Raw genomic sequence first — 22,745 nt, 5'->3', positions numbered from 1 at the left:
TTTTGCAGGGACTGTTCTTTACAAACACACATTTATAGTACTTATGTAATATTGGGATCTGCTAATACTTCAGGCATAAGAACAGCTGCAAATGGCAGCTACCTCTCCATCTCTGAGGTGGCAGACAGAACTCATTCACGAATACAAGCAGAAGTAGTAAAGCATAAACAGAACACCCACCTGCAGATGCCAGCAAGGCTGTTCATCTGCAGACTGACTGCAATCTCTAACTAAATACCAAGCTAGCATCACACAGACTGTTCTTTTGTTAGACCAAAGGGTCTTTTCCTATTCCTGAGCCACTCCTTACCACCTCAAGTTTTATTTTTCACAAGGGTTCCAATGCACCACATTACAAGTATTCCCTTCATTCGTTCAGAAAATCCACACCAGGCTTCAAAAACGCACACACACAAAAAGAAGTTAGGATTAAAAGGAGAGTGCTTTGGTTCTTTCCAGCCTAATCATTTTTATGACATTTCTCACCTGGTAAATTGAATCTGGGAGACATCAGACAACTGATTTAACACTATGGTGCAACAACATGCCTTCCTGTGCAGAAGGACTGAGTTACTGCAGTATCAGGCCTACTGTCATGGATGAAGGACACCATGAACAGAGAATCTCTGAGCCTAATATCCTCCCTTCCAGTAAGGATCACTAGATGTTGGATGCCAGTAATGAACAGCCAGCATTGCTACATTTCAAATTCATCAAAACAACCCTGATGAGAAATAATGTACTTGGAAATTGAGAGCATCTGCACCATGCTATATTTGCAAAAAGAGACGGGGGAAAGCAAGTGTTGCAGTGGGACACGTGCTAGAAGTGAATTCCACTTGTGTATCAAGAGATTTCTCAGTATACAGATGATAAACTGCAGTCAACCACCCAGTCACAGAAACAAAAGCTGCAGGAGGTCTGTACATGCAAGCAGTCTTTTGATCCTACTGTACTAGGAACATTGTATTCTCAATCAATTTGGTTTCTGCAGAGTACCAAATGCATGCAAGGCCAGGTACTACATCTTCACTAACTACATTGGACATATGCCAGCTTGGCCTGCACACCTGTGACTGAACAAAGGATATCTACAAATTGGAATTAGAAATAGGACCTGTATTTTTCATGGGTCAAGTCCAGAGGAGAAAAAAAGTCTGCAACACCCCAGGGGCCACAGAAACACGGACTATTCTCTGTCCCACCTGAAACACATCCTAGGATTTGGCAAGTGCCTTTTGAATCCGGTTCCAGGGAGTAAAGAATGTTTCTCATTCCCTCCCTGATGGCTCTGCTCCATCCACGGGTTGCTAGGTTTGCCACTCGGCCAAAGTTCCCAGAGCACCCTTTTCCTTTTCCTCCTTCCCACAAGTAAAGCCTTTGCTCCCTGAGCAGCACCCAATGAGTTTTTTTTTTGTTAGCTCTCTGCGAGGAGCAGAACTGGCAGAACCATGGGAGGAACACTTCTTCACTGAGAAAACTTTGCACTTTGTGTCATTTTTTTCTTGGAGCTGAGACCCAAAGCACCCAAAATCTCACCATGAAGTAAGTCAATGGGAAACCCCACCATCTACAAAAATGCCATCGCCCTGCCTCACATTTATCTTGTGAAGCTGATTTCAGAGGCACTTCACTTCTGAAGCACTTTTAGGCCCCAGCACAATTTACGCAAGGCACGCTCTGCTCTACAGCTAAGCAAACATTGTTTTGTTTTCTTTAGCCTTTGAGAGCTCTTGCCTCCAGCATCCCCCAAGGGGAAAAGAGCAGAGCCTCTTGTGTCGGTTGAGTGCTCACATGAGAGCCTGGTAAAGCAAGTGGTCCCTCTTGGCTCATGTACAGAGGAAATGCAACCCATGATGCAGCACAAGATGCAGAGTTTATCCGGTATCTGAACCTGTTCACTGTCTGCTTGCTCCCCCCTCCTTCTTTGCCAGTATGCAAGCAAATTTCTGACCTGATTGGAATAAACCCTTCAGCAGATGTTCCCCTGACTTCCACTGTGGGGCATGTTGGTGGCTCCTTGCTGGAGAGCCCTTAGATCAGGCTGAGAGCTTCCATGTGAGTCTAAAGCAGGCAGGAGGGCCCTTCACCTGCAGAGAGCCCAGCCATCCTGCAGCTGCTAAGCAAATATTAGCAGAGTGGCAGAAAACCAGCTCTCCACAAACACATACTACTGTGAGATTTGTCAGCAAAACTCTATGCTAGCAAAAGCACAGTAGTGCTGAGGGTTAAAAAGGCAATATTAATAAAGAAGGGGTAAGAGAACACAAGAAAAGAACAATGGTACTACCAAGAGGCAAGTCAGTGCTGAAGAGGAAAGAGTAGGCTTGAACAGAGATCCAGTAACGCTGAATATGTCACTTCTCTGCCAGCAACCTGCAACCCACAGCCACTAAGGAAACATTAATTATAGGAACAACTAACAACAGAGAGCTAAAAATAAATCAATAAATAAAGCCATAACAAGTAGAGACCATCCAGTCTCCACCCAAGGTAAGGCCTGGCTAGTTCTCCATTCCTGAACTAGAACTAGAAAAGCCAGAGCAGAAGAAAACCCAATCCAAAGAACCCATTAGCATCAAACCCACTAGTGGCATACCAACAGAGCATGTCAGGCCCAACTCCATGTGTCCGTTAGTTGGTGTTCAATGAGACAGGCAGATGTGGACAGGCCATCATTGCCAAGACTCTCCTTGCTCATCACACAGAGGAAGGCAAAATGATCAGTGTTTATCAGCTGCTGTGTAGCACGTGAGTACCTAGCTATGCCAAGTTTTCTCCTCTGAGTTTGCCTCCCCCTCAACCCAGTAACTTCTATAGCCTTTGACCTGCAGCACAAGTGCAGTGCTTTCTTCTATGGAATATTTGATTATTCATTAAAAATATAGAAGATTTTTTAATAGAAGTGACTTAGGAAGACTTAATCACCCAGCGTTTACAGCACAGTTTTGAGTCCTATACTCATAAACCATGGAAAGCAGATCTCAGCAGGAAGACATCCACAGGTATGAACTGTAGGAGGCAGGCATCTCTCTCCACACACAGAGAAAGCACTCAGCTGCCAAAGCACACATCCCACCCTGCTCCTCAGCTCACACAGCTCCCCATCCCATGTGCCGCTTCCTTGTATGAATGTATCCATGTTTAATTCAGATGTCTGAAATGCACTGCAAACCTGTTGCCTGAAAACTAAGCAAGGTCTAAGTTCTTTTGTGTATTCTGCTCCTAAACTTTGTTCCATTTTTCCATTTCTGAAATGGGAATAGCAGCAAATAAAGATAATAAAGTACTCAGGTACTGCTATAACACAACATAAATCAGTAACCAAACCACCAAGTTTGGAGGAAAAGAAAATTAAAATCCCTATAAAAGCAGTCAGTGGAAAGATATTTCCTAATTCTTCAACCATACCACAACCCTGGCAGTTTATTGTCAAATATGTTACATCCTCCCCAGCACAGCCTCCACCATACACAAAGAACCACAGTTTCCTACACTACTGTAGCAAAATTTCAATGATAGCACAAAATAGATGGGAAGCCAGAGGTTTTATTGAGCAAAGTATAATGGCATTGACTCATGACTCATTTTAGTACTCTATTCCAAACAAGCCTCTGAAGGCAGCTGCTTTCCTAAAATATATTATTTTGCCCCATGTTTGCATCTTTTCTCTGCTACTGCCAAAAACATCTGCACCACCCAAAGAGAATTAGCTCCAGCAAGCATCATCATCACTAACACTTACATTAAAGGAAACATGCTTTTCCCTTCCTCCGTACACATTATACATTTTCCTCCAGAATTTTCCATGTTCCTGCTATTCCACAAGCACCCACCGCTCCTGACACCACGCCAGAAGACACGAGGCTCAGCTATGTATTGTCTACACAGCAAAGCCTCAGAACTACTCTGAGGCTTCATCCCACTGCTCCCCACCATCATCTTCCCCTTCAACCCTAGCAAAGCTGGTGACATAACAGCTGGAACACGCTCTAAATCTTCACTAATTATCCCCACAGACTTCAGCGTCCTCCGAAAGCATTTGGAGGATCTTCCTAATTACCAGCCAGACAATGGGGAGTGGAGCTGGGTCCCTGGGATCCTCCAGACTGCCAGTGTTGGCCATGCGTGCGTCTGGCCTCTGGGGCCAACTGCTCCACATGGAGACCTCCATTCCATCTCCACCTAGCTCCTTCCCTGCCCCCTCACCATCACCACCCCCAGCATGTGGATTTTATGAATGAAACTTTCTGACAGTTATGAGGTTGGCAGAGGCCTATTCAGCAAGCCAGGGAATGTGTGAACATCAGGCTTCATTAGAGACTTCTCCCAGTCAACTGATAGCTCATTAACTTAAAGTGGCCTCTTGTTTTAAAACCTCAGAGACCAGGAGGTGGGGTGTAGAGCGGGGGGGGGGGGGGGATGGTCCGCATTGTTCCTCTTGCCTCTCTTCCCCCTTTGCCCCCTGTGAGATTAGGCGCCCTTGGAGGGGAGAGAGAGAGGCTAAAACAACTTTAATTAGTTATTTTCAAAGATTTTCTCCCCCTTTCTTCCTTTTTGTGTGTGTGTGTGGAGCAGGGGGGGTCTCTCAGCTGGGTTTTTCTGCATGGAGGAGCTCACGTCATTATGCTTAAATCCAGCTCCTCCATCCTTTGTCTCCTGGCCAACAATAGAAGAGGGCTTGTAAAAAGCCCCTTCCAAAACTCCTGGAGACTGGCTGAAAAGGAAGACAGGGTGAGGACTCCTCTCTTTCCCCCCTCAGGCACAAAAGTGACAGTTTGGTGCCTATGCCAACAGCTTTCCTGTGTTAGAAGGTAGCACTGGCGTAAGTACGAGAGTGTTTATTCCTAAACTGCTGCTCTGTCAGATGGAACACAGAGTCCAGACTTGCACCACAAAGTGTCTGGCAACTGTTCTCCATGTGGGTTTAAGGTCAGATTGGAGTTCTGGATGCTGAAGTCATTCTTAGACCTTTATCCCATGTCCTGCTCCTCCTCTGTCCTTTAAAATGACAGTGAAATAAAAGGAGAAGAAGGACAGTGTTTCCTTCATGGCCCTGCTTCAGAAGAACTTGAAACAAGCAACCACCATTTTGTCATCCTGAGCACACAGGCTGCGTCTAGCACATTCACTTCATAAAGGTAACTGAACTGCAAACCACAGTTCTTGGGAGTTAGGTGGATTTGAGCAGAACAGAGAAGAAAGGTGCCATAAGATGCCCAGAACAGTCACCTAAAGCAGTTGCTACAGTGTCAACTTCCAACTTCTTTTACTGCTTTTCTTTCAGTACTGTAAAGAAATATTCCTTGTCATAAATTATCATCAGGTCTATTCACAAAGCAGATGTGCCTCTGAAGAGCTTATCAGTTGAAGTTTTAGAGAGTGCATGAGTTCAGGTTCGAGGCACTGGGGTGTAGAAAAATCAGCCATGAACTGTGATCTAACTCAGACATTTATGCACTTTGTAAAATACATTTAACACTACTTACTTCACCTGTTTTTAAATCAAGAATTCCCAAGATTTGGAATAGCAAACTGATAGCTCTCCAACTTCAGCTCTGTATGTCTGTGCTGGAGTGCAAGAATGATGACATGGCAAATTACAGTTTCAGAGGATACCAAGGAGTGGATGCAGATAGTCTACCTTGGCTCCATCTATCAGTTTCAAAGCCTATAATTTGGTCTACATGATTTTCAGGGCAAAGATTTCTACTGCAGATTTAAGTATTTGGCCTCCAATCCAGTCAGCTTTCTTACAGGAAACCAAAATCTACCACAAATTCCCAGAAACAAGGACCACCACTCCCCTGGCGACCTCTGCAGAAACAGGGCAAAAATTCACTCCCTTTCAAGTTGGTGGCATCAGGCCATCACCTTTCTGGGGAAACAGAGGGTGCAGGATTTCAATCCTGCTGTTTAAGCACCTAGAAGCCAAGCAGCATGGTTTGAAGCACTTTGTGTTGTGCTCCTGGCAGCTCTCATAAGTAAGACTAGCGGGCTTACTGCTTTACAGTCCTCCAAAGAGAAGCCTTGTTGCATTCAGCAGAATCAGCAAAGCAGTACTTGGTGCCAGAGCCCAGGTCAGCAGTGAACTGGTGTCCCCGACTGGAAGCAGCAGGCACCATTCAGCAGGACTGTAAAACAGAGGTTCTTGCAACATTTTTGGCAAGGGTTGTAAGAATGATTACTCGTTTCCTCTGCTGTATCCTTTCTGTCCTCTTTTCCCTGTCCTAATTTTTCTCCCTTCCCCTTTCCCCTCAGTTTGTAGGGGACTTTCAAAGTTAAAATCCTCCAGCAGCTCATCCTAGAAGCATCTGCATTTCATAAGTAGTAAACATGATTCTTACTAATCAGAGTGGAATAATGTTCTTTATGTCATCAGTTGTCTAATGAGTCTGGAATCCTTGAATTAAATAAACTCTGCAAGTATTACTTTTTATTGTGCTTTCATTAAAGCAAAGAAGTTTCTTCCCTTGCTGACTGCAAGGGTTTTTAAACAGATTCACTTATGTTTGTGGGAATTGTTAATTCTCTGCCTTCTGTATTAAAGACAGATCTGTATTTTGAAACAAGTCTTGTCAATTTTGTCTTGCCATGAGCTGGTATGTACAAATGTTTCTAGGCAAGGCCACTCCGTGGAATTTATTCCATCATTATTGACTTTAGAGCAACAAAGCCTTCATATCTTTGCAGCAGTTACCATCAGGAGCAGCTGTACACACCAAAATACAGTATTTTTCCATCTTCTGGAAATCTTAAGGATGACTCACAGGACACTTACCAGTAGAACAAAACCAATTTTACAATGAGAGAATAACAAAGATAATAGTATCATAATGGTAGACAGAACAAAGAGTGCATGGCTATGCTATGGTTTTGGGGTTTTTCTCCCTCGGTAATACAGAAGCACACTATCATCAGAATGCACCAAGATCTACACCACCACAGTTAAAAGATAAAGAGGTGTTTGGATATGGCTGAGTTTTCAGTCCTTGGATCTAAATCCAGAGTCCATGCAGCCTGCACAAAATGGAGGGGGGGGGGGGGGGGGGGAACAGAACAAAATTAACCACGATAGGAAGAGCTCTTCAACCCAGGCTGTGGCTCACAGACTAGAAATGGACACTGCAATGGGTAACCTTGAGTTACACAGGACAAGACAAAAGAGCTTGAAAGAGACAATTGTTACCTTCCCCACTTTAAGTTAAAATAATGCAAAGACAGTGCCTTCTCACAATTGAAATGAATATTTGTAATAGAACCAGAAACAAGAATTATATCTCCTGACCACCACTCGATGGATTTACTTTTAAAATACTTTTTTTTTTTTTTTTTAAATCTTGTAATTAAAAAAAAAAAAAAAGACAAGGTAGGGGAAAAAAGTGTTTTAAACCAGTGGGTATATTGACTTTATTTCAACCTATAAACCTTAGCTACTCTATATTTTCAGAGCATCACGACTACAACCAAACATTGTTTCACTGAAAAACTGCCTTCACTGTCATTTGGAACATTGGCAAAACTGAAGCAGAAAAGAACTTGCAAAGCAGTGTGACAGCTTTTATCAGGTTAGTAGTTAGAAAAGAATGAGCAGAAGATGGGTTAGAGCATACCGCGACCAGTGGGCAGATCAAGTTTTGTGCATATAGTGGCATTCAAATAGGAATGGTCAGAAGATGCACAGCATGGACATTTAAACCTCTTTCCCAGCATGAAGGCTGCATCAGGACACGATCCAAATTTAACCTCAATAGGCTCTATGCTGCCACAGTTGGGATGCTCCCTGTACCCAAGGCAGCTAATGCAGGCTTTGCTGAATTTATTTATTTCTTGGCACCAAACAGAAGTCCAAAAGACCTTTCACTTCTCAGTCTAATGCACAGTTCCTGTCATATGGAAGCATAAGTTGTTGTACTACTGCAGTATTGAGAAACTAGTCAAGATGAGGACCATCCCCCTTACTGATGCACATGTATGAAAAAACACTTTCTTACTTAGAAGTTTGTAACATGTGGAGCGAACTGGAAAAGCTCAAACAGATGAACTGGCTTGCCAAAAATCACCAGACGGGACAACGATGTATCTAGGCCAGGGCTTATTTGTCTGGTGCTTCTGCATTAAGATGCTTCCTGGAACTCAGCAGCTTGGTGCACACAAAAATAACCGCTTCCTTGCAGATTTTTGCCCCAGGAATGGATCTACTACAGGACAGTGTATCACAGTCATTCCTTTCATGCATATGGCACAGACTGCAGAGCATGACAACCCCTGCAGCATCACAGGTCTGCTATTAGAATCATAAAATCACCAAGGTTGGAAAAGACCTTCAAGATCATCTAGTCCAGCCATCACTGCCCTGCGCCAGACATTGCCTTATGTACTCTTACCTTTCCTTAAGGCACACTTAGGAAAAAAAATCTACAAGCATCTCCTGGGGCACTGGACTTCTCTTCACTATAAGCACTTCAGCTTTTCCCCAAGCATTTTTTTTCATTTCAAATTTTCAGTCACAGGATATGAAGAAAGGAAAGTAAACTTAACAGCTGAGTCAAAATTAGTGTTTTTGTATGCACTCTTAACTGCTCTGACACTGCTAAGTCTATGACAACTAGTTGATTTCAGTTCTCTTTCACTGGATCTCTGAAAGTGTTGCAGTAGGTACTGGTTTGGGGCTTACAGGTATTCTCCAACTCATCTAACCAGAGATGTGAGGACACTGAGTGTCCCAGCTGCATGTATTTTTCTTTTACATTAGAAGGTAGCACTCTCTCTTCCTTTTTTCCTTGCCTCTCATTCAGGGATGCTCAAAAAGCATGGCCCAATCAGCATGGATCTTTGTATATCAGTTGATACAAGGCATTCATCTTCCCTGAAGATAAAAAAGCACACCTCAGCCCAAACCTACTGAAGATGATCTATGCAGCAGAGCACCTCCTGCCTGGTGGGAAGGGACAGACATTCTCTGCACTCAAAACATCCTCATACACAAGGATGAACTTTTGACTTCAACTGCTGCTACGGCTGAAGAACTTGATGCTTCTTTGTCTTGCATCTATGTAAAACAATCCCCTTATACAGTTATGCCCATGTGAAGGTAACAACTAAGGCTCAGCCTCCTGTCACAGTCCATATCATTCCAGATTTAGCCTGACATCATCAAAGCTCACTCTGAACTGCCAACTTCTCTCCTTGTTTTCATCAATTTTATGCTATTTTTTTCAAATATATCCATGTGTCGCAACTCAGATGGCATGCCTTTCCTAGCTGTCTTTTCCTCCTCCATTGTCACTATTTCATTTATGTATACAAAGATTCCTAGATCAAATACAGATCACTCAACATCTTGACATTCTCAAGAGCTGACTACAAACTCTGATTATCACAGAAGATTTCTCCTAAAACAAGTATCAGACAAACAGAGCCTATTTTCTCTTCTGAGTGAGTCATCAGCCAGTATAATCCTGACACGTGGAACTTCCACATGTTCAGCCACTGAATTATGCTGCGGCATAAGAAGGCAGTGAGTCATTGCTCAGAGCTGGAAGTTGCTGCAGGTGTGCTGCACTAGCACTGGCAGGGAAAGCTGAAGTCATATCTAGAAGAATGGTACGTAACTGAAAATTACGCTTAGTTGTGATAGAAAGTAACGGTCAAGCATTACAATATACAGCATACTAGTAACATGCAGAGTGGTGATACGTTCTCACTCCCCAGCAATGTTTTTGGGGAGCTCAAAATGTTTCAGAGAGCAAAGCATCCCATTAGCACAGCTCTAGAAGTACAGAACTGATGAAAACTGTTCTATCAATGAGCAATAGTGGTTGGAGAGTGAAACAGTTTCTCGTATCCTGTCAGCTAACGTTAAGGTAGAGTAGAACTCAAGGAGGTTCTCACTACACAACATCTGGCTAGTTACAAAATTCTATTAAGCAAGGAAAATATTCAGTAACAAGTCTCCCAAAAACAGTGTGAGGCAAAAAGAATGCTACAGTGAAAGGGCACTGAAAGAAGATATAAGCACGGTAGCTTGGGAAAGGGTAGGAAGAGAACTCTTGAAAAAATTTCCATGATGAAGGATCAAGAAGAAAAGGCCATCTACTTGGTGCCTGTTCTGAAGAATGTTATGTTGTCAAGGAAAGAAAGCAGAGAAGAGGGAAAAAAAAAAGAAATAAATCAATATGAAGTTCTTTCAGGAATGCAACGAACACAGGGGGTGCCTCTGTTTGGCAGCCCCAGGACATTTGCAGCCCTGGCTCAGATTGTGTGGATATGTTTTTGACTTGTCCCGGTCAGCAGATTAATGGCATTAACGAAGTTTCCATTAGCATCGGAGATTGGGGAGGAGGGTGAAGAGACAGAGGCGTCCAAGCGGAAAGCCACATGACTGCAGAATTGATAAGGCTAAAGATGAAACGGAGCTTCATTGGCAGAAGAGAGGCCAGGAAATGCCACTACAAATTAGCCCCAGGCCTCATTTCTTTTCCCTTCATTATCCAAACCCCTTCAGGAGAAGAATGGAGGAGGTTATGACCCTCTCCCAACACACACACACAGATATTGAGTGAGTCTCTCTCAATGAACATAGATGTGGGTAGATCTGTGTGTGTCTAAGGGTCCGTGTGTGTGGCATATTTGTGTCTAAGCACATTTGTATTCATATATTACATAAAAAACAACAACTGTATTTCTATCAGGAGAGATCTACAACTTTGAAAGGGCATGTGTTCTCAAAGCTATGATTTCTGCAGCTAATCTGTGTAATTTCTTACATTATTAGTGAGCTTTTCCTTAAAATAAATGCCACTGAAAGCAAAGGTGCTGCAACATTCAGTAGAATTTCCAGCATCTGAACATGCTGTATGTGCCCAGAGTAACTTATAGACAACACAGTTACTGGGAATACACAGGTTTATCTTCACAGGGTTGTGCACGAGCATTTATCTGCAACCATGCACACGGATGTCCAAATTTCATGCATGCATCAGTGCAAGTGACTAAACATGCACACCTGCAAGTTCTGATCTTTGAAGAGAAGCATGCAAGCACAAGTGTACATGTGCATATTTCCACATGCATGTTTTCCAGTGGATTTATCTTTGTATCTGCTTCTGAAGCTGTGTATAGGCATCCTCCAGGGGTACCTACACTCTTCCACTTTTTTTTTTTCCTTCTGTGTACATCTTTGTGTAATTCTGTGTTTCACTGACTACTTGTTTGCTTGTCTCTGTGTCCCGGCTATGCTCCATCTGAGCATGATAGTCTCTTTCAATAGTCTGTACACTCCAAATAAGTTCTAGTCTACATACCAGAACTTTCTGTGTGTGCATCTTCAGATATATGTGCATCTGAACGCTTATGTCTGTAGCAGTAAAGATTTTTCTGTAAGTTGCACATAAAACTATTCTATATAAAATTACAATTTGCTGCCTGACCCCATGCAACTCTTCTTTTTTTTAATATACATTCATTCTTGAGTGTATCAAAGTGAATGTGTTGCTGTTGACTAGTTACTGCACCTGAAAGTTAATGAATACAGATAAATACAATAGCAAAGGCTGAGAAATGTTTGTCTTAGAAAACACACAAATCCCAGTTCAGAGCCCTGAGAATCAGCTAAAGAGAACAGAGGGTAAGATCTCTTTTAACTAGCCATTCATAACACGTAATGTTAAAGACAGGAAGATGATTTTCTGCACGGATTAAAGAATAACATTTCTCCAAGCCTAATGACATCTATGTGTTGTTAGTTAGAAAGGTAGGTTCTCTTCAAAGAGACTGTTAGCCATAGGATACTAGCAGGAGAGACAACCTCGCCTAGGGGTAAACAAGAAAACAACCTCCTTCTGCGTTTGGAAAACAAAAAGAGAGGAAAAAGCCACGGAGAGATGTGTAAATGGAGCTTTGTGCAATGGTGCTCTGTTATGTGAGCTCTATGTGACAATAGCCCTGAAACCCTATGCAAGCAAACTCATAAAAGAGGTCACTGTCTCTTTAATTAAAGCTCCCTGGTTTGAGGTTAAAAACAAACCCAGTGTTTTATGACCAGGTGTGCGTGTGAAAGAGATGGGAACCCGATCCCCAGCCCAGTGACACAGCAGCAGAGAGAAGATAAGAGAGGAAAGCTTTTTATTAAGGTGTCGCTTGACTGCTGCACTGGGGCAGCACTAGGCAAGGCAAGTGCTGGCGAGGCGGGATGCACGAGCCCCAGGGGATGCAGCCTTCCGCCGCCAGGAAAGGCAGGATCGCTCCGGGAGCACCAGGAAGGTACAAGAAGGCAGCACCTTCTACCAACATCCAAGACACAGAGGCAAACAACACTGCTATGGGGACAAGCACGCTGATGGCATCTCACTTGGGATCAAGAGGGGCCAGCCTCAGGCAAGGCCTGCACCTCCAGGTCTGCAGAGGTGTGCAAGCAACAGAGTCGCATGGCTTGTGAAAACAGTAGGGAATAAACTGGCCTGGCATTTTATTGGCTGCCAGGATCAAGAGAAACAGCAGAGAGGTTGCACTCCCTTCCTGAGCCTTTCAGACATTGCTTAGGACATCTGTGCCCACGACGCTGCTACTGGGGCCTCCACTTGCTGTAGAATGGACTCTTTCCATCTCACTTCTGAGGTACATATCATTATAACACTGAACTCTAACAAAGTGCCTATAACCCCTGGATCCATTTGTAAAAGGGCCCCTGCTTCACAGAACCTCCAGCTGTTGGTCCCTGTCCCTAAAACTTATCAGCAAAGACACCTTGAGTTATTTCTCTTGTACTGGCCGCGAGAGTGACAAATGCCTGGCTTGGAACAGGAGGCATCACAGAACCAAGTCTCAGACTACAGGCCACATCCTCTCCTAGGTAAAAAAAAAAAAAAAAAAAAACCACACACCTCAACACAAGTCCTATACATCACTGCATATTGGCACTGGAAACAATGTGTTTTGAGACAAAATCTGCATTGCCATGGGTATCCCTGAAGCCAAGGCAGCACAGCTGAGATCCTCAGCAGACAGATTTGCTACAGTAATTACCAAAAGAAAGCTAAAGGTAAAATGGAGAAAACCTTCCCATCCTTCTGTCTCGTTACAATTACACAAATAACACCAACAAAACACACTCCTGAAGTACTAAATTACAGACCACTCAAACAGCAAACTTGGTATTTTTTTCTTCAGAAATGCATGCAATTTTATCTAAAATTGTTCTAATTCGTATCTTTCTGTAAGAAAAACACAAGATTTTTAGAAGATACAACTGGAAGATGGTAGGTCAGTGCATTATTTACTGCATTCAGACAAAAATATCAGAGATACGGATTGGAAAAGTGACATTGGAAACAGAAGACCAAAAAAGAATAAGAGAGCTGGCTCCAATTTCACACTGACACCGTACTCACATTTATCTGCTGTGGATTTTAAATATCTTTCCAGATGAGATTAAGTACCCTATATCTCCACAGTATAGGCAGGGAAATCAGGCACAGAGAAGAAGTCTGACTGCCACAGCTAGTGACACAGTTAGGGACAGAACCAAAGTCTCGTCCTTGTTCAACAAAAAGAACAGCTGATCACTGGAGGAAGCTTCCAATTTTCTCCATTTCCTAGAAGTTTTCAGACTAGAAAAAAATGCCTTCTTTCAAAACGTACGTTACTAGGCTTGGCTTAAATAACTGGTAGAAATTCTATGCCTGTGGTATGCAATAGACCACACTATACAAGCCAGTAGTCCTTCTGAGTTTAAAAACCATGGAAACTGCAGAATAATTCATTCCTGGTGTATATCCACTCGAACCAAATTCTGCCAGCAATGGGTTTAAACCAGTTACAATAACCTGTTTGCCAACAGAAGACTGAGAAATCCCTGAACAACAATTCAGTCAGTTTCCCTGTAACACAAACAGCTCTCCCAGTGCAACATTCCCACAGTCCCGCTGTGCACCTCCTTTATACACCTGCTATTAAGTTTGACTTCTGATTTCTGAAGTGGGACAAATCCATTGGTGGTAAAACTCTCTCACTGTCAGTACAGTTAGATTATGGCTGCGATTACCCCTTTCCAGTTTCACAACCTACCATGCTCATTGGATAATTCCTGCAGAGTGGCCCAAGATGATGGAGCAATTGACTTAAAGTGCAGGTTTGTGTTGACTGCGCATCTTCCCAAATTATTTCAGCCTTGAATAATTAATTTTCTGGAAGCCTAAATGACTCAATCTGAAGTTCTGAATATGAAATGTACGCCCCTTTAAATTAAAAGCTGCATTGCTTCCATTGAAACGTCATTAAATTCTACCTCCCCCCCCCCCCCCCCCCAAAAGCAAGCATTTCAAGACAAAGAAGAAAAAACATGTTTTCAAACTACCAAAAGAATTTTCCTCTGGCTTCTAATACAGTTTCCTGTGCCTTTCTTGTTTTAGAAAAAAAAAACGCAGCTTTGTGCCACAGTTGTGAGCAAATTGTCACATAGACCCCAGACATCAGTGCGGCTATGCTGATTCCCCCCAGAGGATTATCAAACTCTTTGAAAAGCTCAGTACAAATCTTAAGGTTTCCCCTATATTACTAAATAGCAATACAGAATAATAATAATACAGGCTGCAGATGGCCCAGTGGCAAAAGATGCAGCTTACCCACATCTGTTAGGGACCTCAGCTACTTGGATTTTTTTTTTGATGTTTTTTAGACTGAAAATGTAGATTCAGAACAACAAAATATTTCTTTACAGAGCAATTTTGACAAACAACTCTACTTTTTAAAAGATGAAACATGTTTAAATTTGTATAAAAGATTCCAGCTTTCATATTCAAAATGATTCCTGAACTTACCAAAAAACTCCACTCCATTTCCATGTGACAGTTTAAGTTCACCAGTATTGTTATTGTCTTCATGCCTCAGTTCCTCACCAGCGGAACTGGAATAATAGCACTACCAAAGCCTTAAAACCAGGGACACTCTCTTGAGATTATTATATATACTAGGCATGGAGGCATATAACTACTACAAAGTTGCTTTCAAAGTTACAGCTATCCAATTTTTAGAATTTAAGGATTAAAAACAAAAGTACAAATTTCTTCCTTAAATCATGGTGACCAAACAATAACAAACAAACAAAGAACTGGATCTCAAAGACTAACAATTTGAAAACATTTTGTCTAACAGCCACACAGCCTTAACTTCAGTGCTGTTGTTTACTCTGGAACTGGCTTGAAATGGAGAGGACTTCCTTAGGTATTCTTCACTTGAGGAGCCAAAAAGGAAAGAACATCATTGGGATTAAATATGTCCATACAAGACTGTGCAATCAAAATTCAGTTCCAAATTCAGCAACTGCTCTCTGACAATAAGCAAGCCATTTGCTTTGCTCCCTTATTTCCTTCCCTTATCTCAGTTTTTCCACCTGCCCTATCCAGTAAATTTTGAGCTTGAAGAGATCTTAAGTGTTTCTCAAATCCAACACTGTTTGCACGAGTCATTCTCAATGCTTCCATAGACTAATAAATAATTGAGAAAGATATACATGTAGAACTTATCCAGAAAGAGCTATAAACTTGTGTAGTCCGGTGGAGATTCAGCAGGAGAGTCAAGAACTCCAAGTACTCTTTGGAAAGAAGAGCTAGAAAGCAAGACCAGCTGCATTTAGCATGAGCCAAAGGTATTTGCTGCAGAGCACAGGGAGCAAGCTGGTGTGTGCCACAGCTCCCACCCTGCTGGTGTAAACAACCAACCCTGCAGGAAAACAAAATGCCAGGCAGCTGGTGTGTGCTTAGGCCTCAGCCTCTCACTCCCACACGGGGCAGACATAAGCAAGGTGTATTTGGACTTGGAATAACTGTGGGTACTCAGCATGCACACAGCCATAACAACCAACACTAAGATGCAAGAGTGACTCAGAGCCAGCTGTGGGAGAAACCACGAAACAGACCAGTGTAAAAGTATCTTGGGGAAAAACAAAAAAAAGAACCTAGTTCCCCTCTTCATCATTTTTCCTTACAAAATTAATGTAATGATCCACCTCAAGCTCTTCTGAAAGTCTGAGACACCATCTCTTTCCTCTATCAACCATTCACCTTCAAACTGGAATTACAAATGTTCTCCCGTACACTTTTTCCAAAGAAGTGAAACAGGGTTACAGTAAAAGCAGGTGCCACACCATGAAGAGATAGACATTCACCCAGCACGTGTTACAGCTAGAGCACAACACAGACATACTGAAATTCTCCAGAGAACTGATCCTCTACTGCCTCCCCGCAGGGGAAAAACATCTTTCTACACCTCTAATTTGCTCTTCCACTGTTCTTTCCATGTATTTAATTTCACAAACTGTTTGAAACAAACTGTGGCACCCACAAAGTTAAGGGAATTGTTGTCTGAGAACAAGAGGTTTTTGCACCAGTATGTAGCAATGGCTTTCGGACAGCACAGAAGAGTAGAGTTATTACCTACAGTGCTACGACCCCTAACCAGCCAGTTCTCTCCACAATCCTAACCCTGCTTTTCTTCCTCCTTCATTCCTGCCTCTTTCTTCATCTGCTGCTTTTCACCCCCTCCTCTTTTGCTCATTCCTCCCCATCTCTTTCCCTTACTTGTTTCCTCTCTCTCCCATTTCCATCCCAAAAGTTCTCAGTTAAAAGCATTGCCTGAGGCAAGATCACATCTCCAATGAGAGGCAACTTCATTACAGTTTAACATAAAAAGATCAGCTGATATTGATCCATAATTTGGACAAGTGCCACGTTATTGACAGGAAGACAAAATAAGTTAGAATGGCCATGTTTCAAAAATTCTGTATGTACACTCAATCATTGGAACAGAAATTGCAGCTGGGTATATAATAACACAACTGTGTTCTTTATTTCCCCTGTAGATCAATGCTAATATGAGGAGGGCCACAGAAGATGGATGTTGCCAACAGAAAACCTTGAAATTCCAGGTTAGAACTTGGGTGGCTTCGTGGATAAAAGATCGCGTGTGCAATGGTAGCGTAATTTACATACGAAAGACCAAGCTCCTTCCTTAATACCCAAGGATGCTCTACTTCAAAGTAGCCACTTCTGCATTTAAATTCAGGTTAGGGAAAATAGAAAGTGACCCAATATCCTGTGTTAGATAACTACACAGAGGCTTTAGTTCCCAAATCTAGGGGACTCCCGATGGGGTACAAATCACATGACAAGATACATTCACACACAGATACAGGGGAAAACGAGATCTCTATACATTACTGTATAATTCTGTGCTAGAACACACCTTCTGGAAGGAAGGTGCTGACAGCAAAGGCAGAAATTCCTTTCTGTTACCTTTTACTAGAAACAATTTTGCCAGGCCACTGAAGTACTGCAGAACTTCCAGCCCTCACTGCCTGTTTCACTAGCGAGGTTTACAATGCCCGTGTAGCAGATGTTCAAGCTGGTCAGCAGGGAATGCACACAGGAACCTCAGCACCAAAAAGAATCCTCCACCATTTGAGCACAAGAAAAAAATCATTTTGTAAATAACTGTAATATATATTCATTTTTTGTACAGACCAATTGGTACAGAGAACAAAACAGCCAGACAAGGCGTTCTACTTGCACTTTGCTGAGAGCATTTCTTTCTGAGTACTTAATTCTGTTAAAGCCAAATTCCTCACACAGACCTCTACTGTAAAAAGGCTAGGTTCAGTCATAGTTCATACAGGAGGACTGCACAGCATTACCGACCACCAAAGCAATGCTGGTGTCCCCTAGGAGTCAGTACCCCAAAAAGCTCAGCTTTAAGATATGTGCCTTTGCCCTTCCTGCTTAAGAAGCTCCTCTAGCTAGTAGCACTCTCATTTTCTCTGTAAGCCAGCTACTTGAGACCAGCATAACTCACTTAGCAATGCATTGCACACTTTTCCTGATGTAGGAATACCAGGTAATTGAAAGAGAAATAATACGCATCAATGACTAGGATTTTTACTGAGATTTATCCCTTCCTGTTTCCTCCTGACCAGCACGTATTTATCTCCAAGGCTGAGGACTACAAGCTACATTAGCTCAGAACACCGACGTTGCACTGTTAGGCCTGTCTAGACAAAAAGGGGGTCCGTGTATACACACACATATTTCAGTGTTTAGGCAGGAACACCACAAGCTCCAACAGTTCAGAAGGAGAAAGGCCTACTCCAATTTCCCTTCCAGTCAAGGACAAGAATCTCTCTGTCTCTTTTCACTATCCCTAGTTCTTGAAGCTTCTTCAGTACTTTAAAATGACATGTTCACATAGTTAACATTACATTGTGTAAATTTCTAAAAAGTTATATAGTATGTGCCATTTACAGGAAATATTCACTCTTGTCCTGTTCATTAAAGCAGACTGAATTCACAGAAAAAATGTTCTGTCAAAACTTCAGTTCACACTTGGGCCTTGATCTGAATCCAAACTCTCTAACTGGCCTTTACCTTGAGAACAGGCTAAACCTTTATTCAGGTATTCCCACATCTTCCGAGCAGCACAAATCCCACGCTGAGGTGCGTGACTCTCGCAGCACAATGCTCCCAGTATAAAGCTGCAATGCTTAGGACGTGCACAAGAACAGCGAAGGAGGGGGATTATTATTAACTGCACTTCTACTGATCATAGCCTTGCACAGACCTACCTGCAGAGGAACTGTACCAGCAGAAACACTGTATGAGAGACAGGCTTCAAAGCATCCTTAAGCTCTAACAAAATTTCATCCAGTGAGCTATAAATGCCCTTTCCCCTTTCTCTTCCTCCTCCTTTTTGAGCCCATCTGGCTAATAGGTCAGAAGTGAGGACACCTGTGCATGATGCCATTGAAACTGGGAGATTATTTGCTAACTGTGAAGGTTTAGTTCCCATATGAAGCACCTGCTGCTGGCCCTGGTTCACGTGGGAGCTGAACCTACTGCCGGCGGCCCCCGATTCACCTTCTCATTATTTGTTTTGTTAGCGTCACTAGAGGGGTATGCAAGGAGCATGGCCTGTCTGCCTCCCACACCGGATTTTTTGGGAGCTAGAGCTCCTCTCCTCCACCAGGATGGCTCTTGCTGCAGACTTGCTAAGCTCCTACTGCGGCCTCAGAGTGGCACCTAGTGCTCAGCTGCTGCACTGCTCTTCAGCAACACCTCTCACCTCTCACACAAATCGTCCACCTGCTGCCCAAAAGCCGGGTTCAAGGACCGTTCTGTACAACAAGCAGAAGAACTGGGCTACCTCATGGAAATTAGTGTACTTTTCTCATCAACTGTGGGATAAAATGGTTCCAAGGGGAGAAGTGGGTAAATTTATCCCTCCAGTTCACCTAACAGTGATATTTAAAGAGGGTAATTTCTATACAGCCCAAACTAGAAAATGGCAGCTTCTACTTAGCAACATCCATCCTCCATCATTATAGTGTTTTACCAATATATACCTATGGAAACTGTCATGAAATGAAAGTCATGAAATTACTAAGCATTTCTTTGAGAGCTGTGCCTGTTCCCAGATGCTGCAACTTCTTCCATTGCTGCTTACAACCCTGTCTCCTAAAACTAGTTTTTGAGCTCATTTTTCCACTTCTTATCAGACATTTATTATGCAAATCCAGCTAGTTAAGTATTAACATTTGCCAGTTCTTAAAATTGCTCTAAGTTAGGGAAACCCTTCACACTTGGATTCTGGCTGAACAAGCTGCTACAAAATATAGAATACAAAAATGACTTCCACATATGAATGCAACAGAAGAACAGACCTTGTCAATATTTTATCTATAATACACGTGGCAAACGAGTAAGCTTTGAATAAATGAAATTTAAAGCCATTTAGCCTGGCCTGGCAAAGTGTCCAGTATCCACTTTTTCACAGGACTGAGAAGCATTCTAGAGACAGAAGGTCCATTGTGGCAGGAGGGCCTGCATTCACAGATAAAAGGCAAGGAGTCACAACAGACTTGATGCTGCAAAGGTCAGTTGCTTCAGAACAATGTAACATCCATTGTTAACAGACCGTTGTTCACGATAACAACATTACTAAGAAAGCCCTGCATTACACTTGTCAAATAACAACAACAAAAAACCAACTGTTTTGTGAAGTCATACGCAGTGACTAAGAATCAGTCACTGAGCTCTGACTAGCTACACCTACAAGAAGCTCAGAAAAGCTGCCCGACTTAGAACATCTGCACACAGGTCACTGTGCCCAAGTATTCAGCAGTCTAAAAGCTCCTCCAAACTGTGAGATCATCTGACATTTTTACTTGGGCAGATCTTGTTTGACTTTTTGCTGTAACCAACCAACAATTTCAGAATTATTTTTTTTCACTGGCTTTAGTACATCACCATGCAGTATAACAGCACCAAGGGCCTTTTGAAAAACAAAAGCCTCCATCTCTTCAGGGCTTTTTAGTTTCATCTTTTTAACACTCTTTTAAAATTGGTCAGACTAACGGAGCAGCTCCATACACACACCCTTGTCCCTTTATAGACCAGCTTTCCTAAGTGTGTTATAACCAGACATTGAAAAAAGACTTTGTCCCCTAGCTGCTTTGTTTTTTCACATCCTCAAAACGCTCCAAAGTAGCACACTTGTTGGTGCAGGATGAGTCAGGGAACCTAAATTCTTGTCTCCTCTTTGCAGCTCTGTTACAGACACATACTGAAATTTTTGGAAATAAATGTCATCTTTCTGTACTCCAGCCTACTGTATGTAAAATACGTGAAGCACAAATGAGTTCTCTGACAGAAAGATGACAGACAAATTATTCATTTACTTATTATTCACTTACTGTGCTCTTTATTTTTAGATAAATTACCCATTTCTGTCACTTAAAGGTTTTTATACCTGTGATTGAAACAGATTTGTTTGTCACAGACAACCTCAGAAGCGTCTGTTACAAGACCTTTGTAACTGTAAAAATGTACATGTCGCAATAAGAGGAGACAAGGATAACAACAAAATATATGCACATATATATATATATATATATATTCACATAGAACTTTCCTTCTACCAATGAAGAATAAAGACAAAAAGGCTCTAAGAAATATAATTATAACCTTTAAATGCAGGCTTATTCACCTGTGAGTCTCTGAAATTGAGTGGCAGAAATAAACATCTTTTGGATTTCAAATTAAGCACATTTGTTATCAACTGGGAAATAAATATAAGAAAATGGCAATTGCATTTTCGAAGTTTACTTACTCTCTCCTCAGCTGTCTGCCTTCTGCAGCACATCCACCAGAGGGCTTCAGGATCCCATTCTTGTTCGGTGTGGAAAACGGCAGTGCCTCGACGTGCCTGCAAAAGTGGAATTGGAGAGTTGGAGTCTCCTTTGGTTGGAGCAGGAAGTCGGGCTGAGGTCTGCGCTTTCAAAGGGATGTGCAGAGGCTTTCCTCATGTAAGGTTGTTTAAATTTACGTAGTGCTGCGAGAATTAACATTAGTTGCTGAACAGATTTTTTTTAAGTGACATTTGTTCTCAAAATACATTTATTCTAAATTGCAAAAGTGAACATGAGCAAAAGACTGAAGGCAGATCATAATTAAAAACTAGTTTGGTTTGGTAAGTACAAAAGTAGTGGACAAAGCTCAATCTATGCACTGATGCTCTTGGCCTACCAAAGGGAAGAGAAAGTATTTTCAACAGTCTCAATGACACACGCAGATGTATGATGGAACTAACTAAAAATAATATATATTTTTTTTAAAGCCACAATATCAAGAAACGCGCCCCCAAAATAAACTCCTTTCTTCAGATTAAGCTCTGTCAGCAGAGCCTTTTAAAACCAGAGTAGACAAAAAACACAGAACCATTGTAGGGAATATGTTTGCATTAAGCAGGGGGCCACAACAGGTGTATAGAACGCATTCTTTGTTGCAATCTCAATTCAGGTATCAAAGAGATGCGTATGTAACAGTCAGGATTACTCAGATACATATATTGTCCATAATTCCACAAAACCAACTTATTTCAAGTATATTATACAACAAGGAGATAGTAATGAAGGAGCAGAAGGAACAATTTTCCTCTAGCCTGATTAAAAACACATGCATTGTTCATTGTGTTTGTGAATGAATATGAATTCCATCCCATAGCGAGATGGTGCATTCACCTGCCTGGTTTACAGCAGCCCACGACTGAGGAGTAGAAGGGCTCTCCAAGCACACTATCCTGCCATGCCGCTCCTTCCACCTGAACCCTCTATAAGACTGTGTTCTGTGTGTTTATATGGCGAGCCCCCTATGGGGCTTTTATTGATTTCTAGGTCCAAAAATCCTCTGAATTTACCTCTAGATTAAGGAGCTATTAGAAGCTACATTTGTACCAGTGTTTATTACCAGTATTACAAGTCCAAGCAAGACCAGGAAAGCGCAGAGTAGAGCGACCCAAAACTAAAGAAATCCTGCCCACAAATAAGGGTGCTGTGAAAAGCCAGAGGAACCTCGGTGCCGTCCTTACCACGTGCTAGCTCAGGCAGTCCTGCTCTGCACAGCTTACTTCAGACAAGAGCACCGCAGCAGTTCGCATTCACTTTAAGAACGCTATGTCCCAAGGGCTTTACGCGCATTACTTCATTTTCCTTGAAAACTGCCCTTCTGCTTCCCCGTGCCGCCAGCAGCAGCCGCGTTCTCAGCACGGCCTCACGCAGCAGGGCTGCGACTTAGAGCGACCACGGACATCTGATGTTTGTTCAGGGGACTTTATAACCACTACACCAAACGCAAGTCGCAGAGCAGAGGAAAAGCAACGTAGACTAGCCGGATAATTGCGGCAAAAACAGAAGCGGAACC

General features: G+C 42.4%; 1 long non-coding RNA gene across 2 annotated transcripts in view; it reads right to left on the bottom strand.

Annotated features, from left to right (window-relative positions):
- The window catches only part of LOC116234478 (uncharacterized), a 317,267-nt gene extending 294,628 nt beyond the window's left edge, over positions 1-22,639 (bottom strand). For both annotated transcript variants that reach the window (XR_016468783.1, XR_016468784.1), the window contains exons 1-2: positions 22,414-22,639; positions 21,157-21,252 (exon numbers count right to left, since the gene is read on the bottom strand). This is a non-coding gene — a long non-coding RNA (uncharacterized LOC116234478). The remainder of the gene's footprint in view (positions 1-21,156; positions 21,253-22,413) is intronic.
- Between the last annotated feature and the right edge of the window lie 106 nt (positions 22,640-22,745).

This window comes from Phasianus colchicus, chromosome 8, assembly GCF_987193195.1.
Source record: "Phasianus colchicus chromosome 8, bPhaCol1.hap1.1, whole genome shotgun sequence".
In the NCBI taxonomy this organism is placed as follows: Eukaryota; Metazoa; Chordata; class Aves; order Galliformes; family Phasianidae; genus Phasianus; species Phasianus colchicus.
Note: the sequence above shows the minus strand (reverse complement) of the source record. Positions and strands in the feature narration are given on the sequence as shown.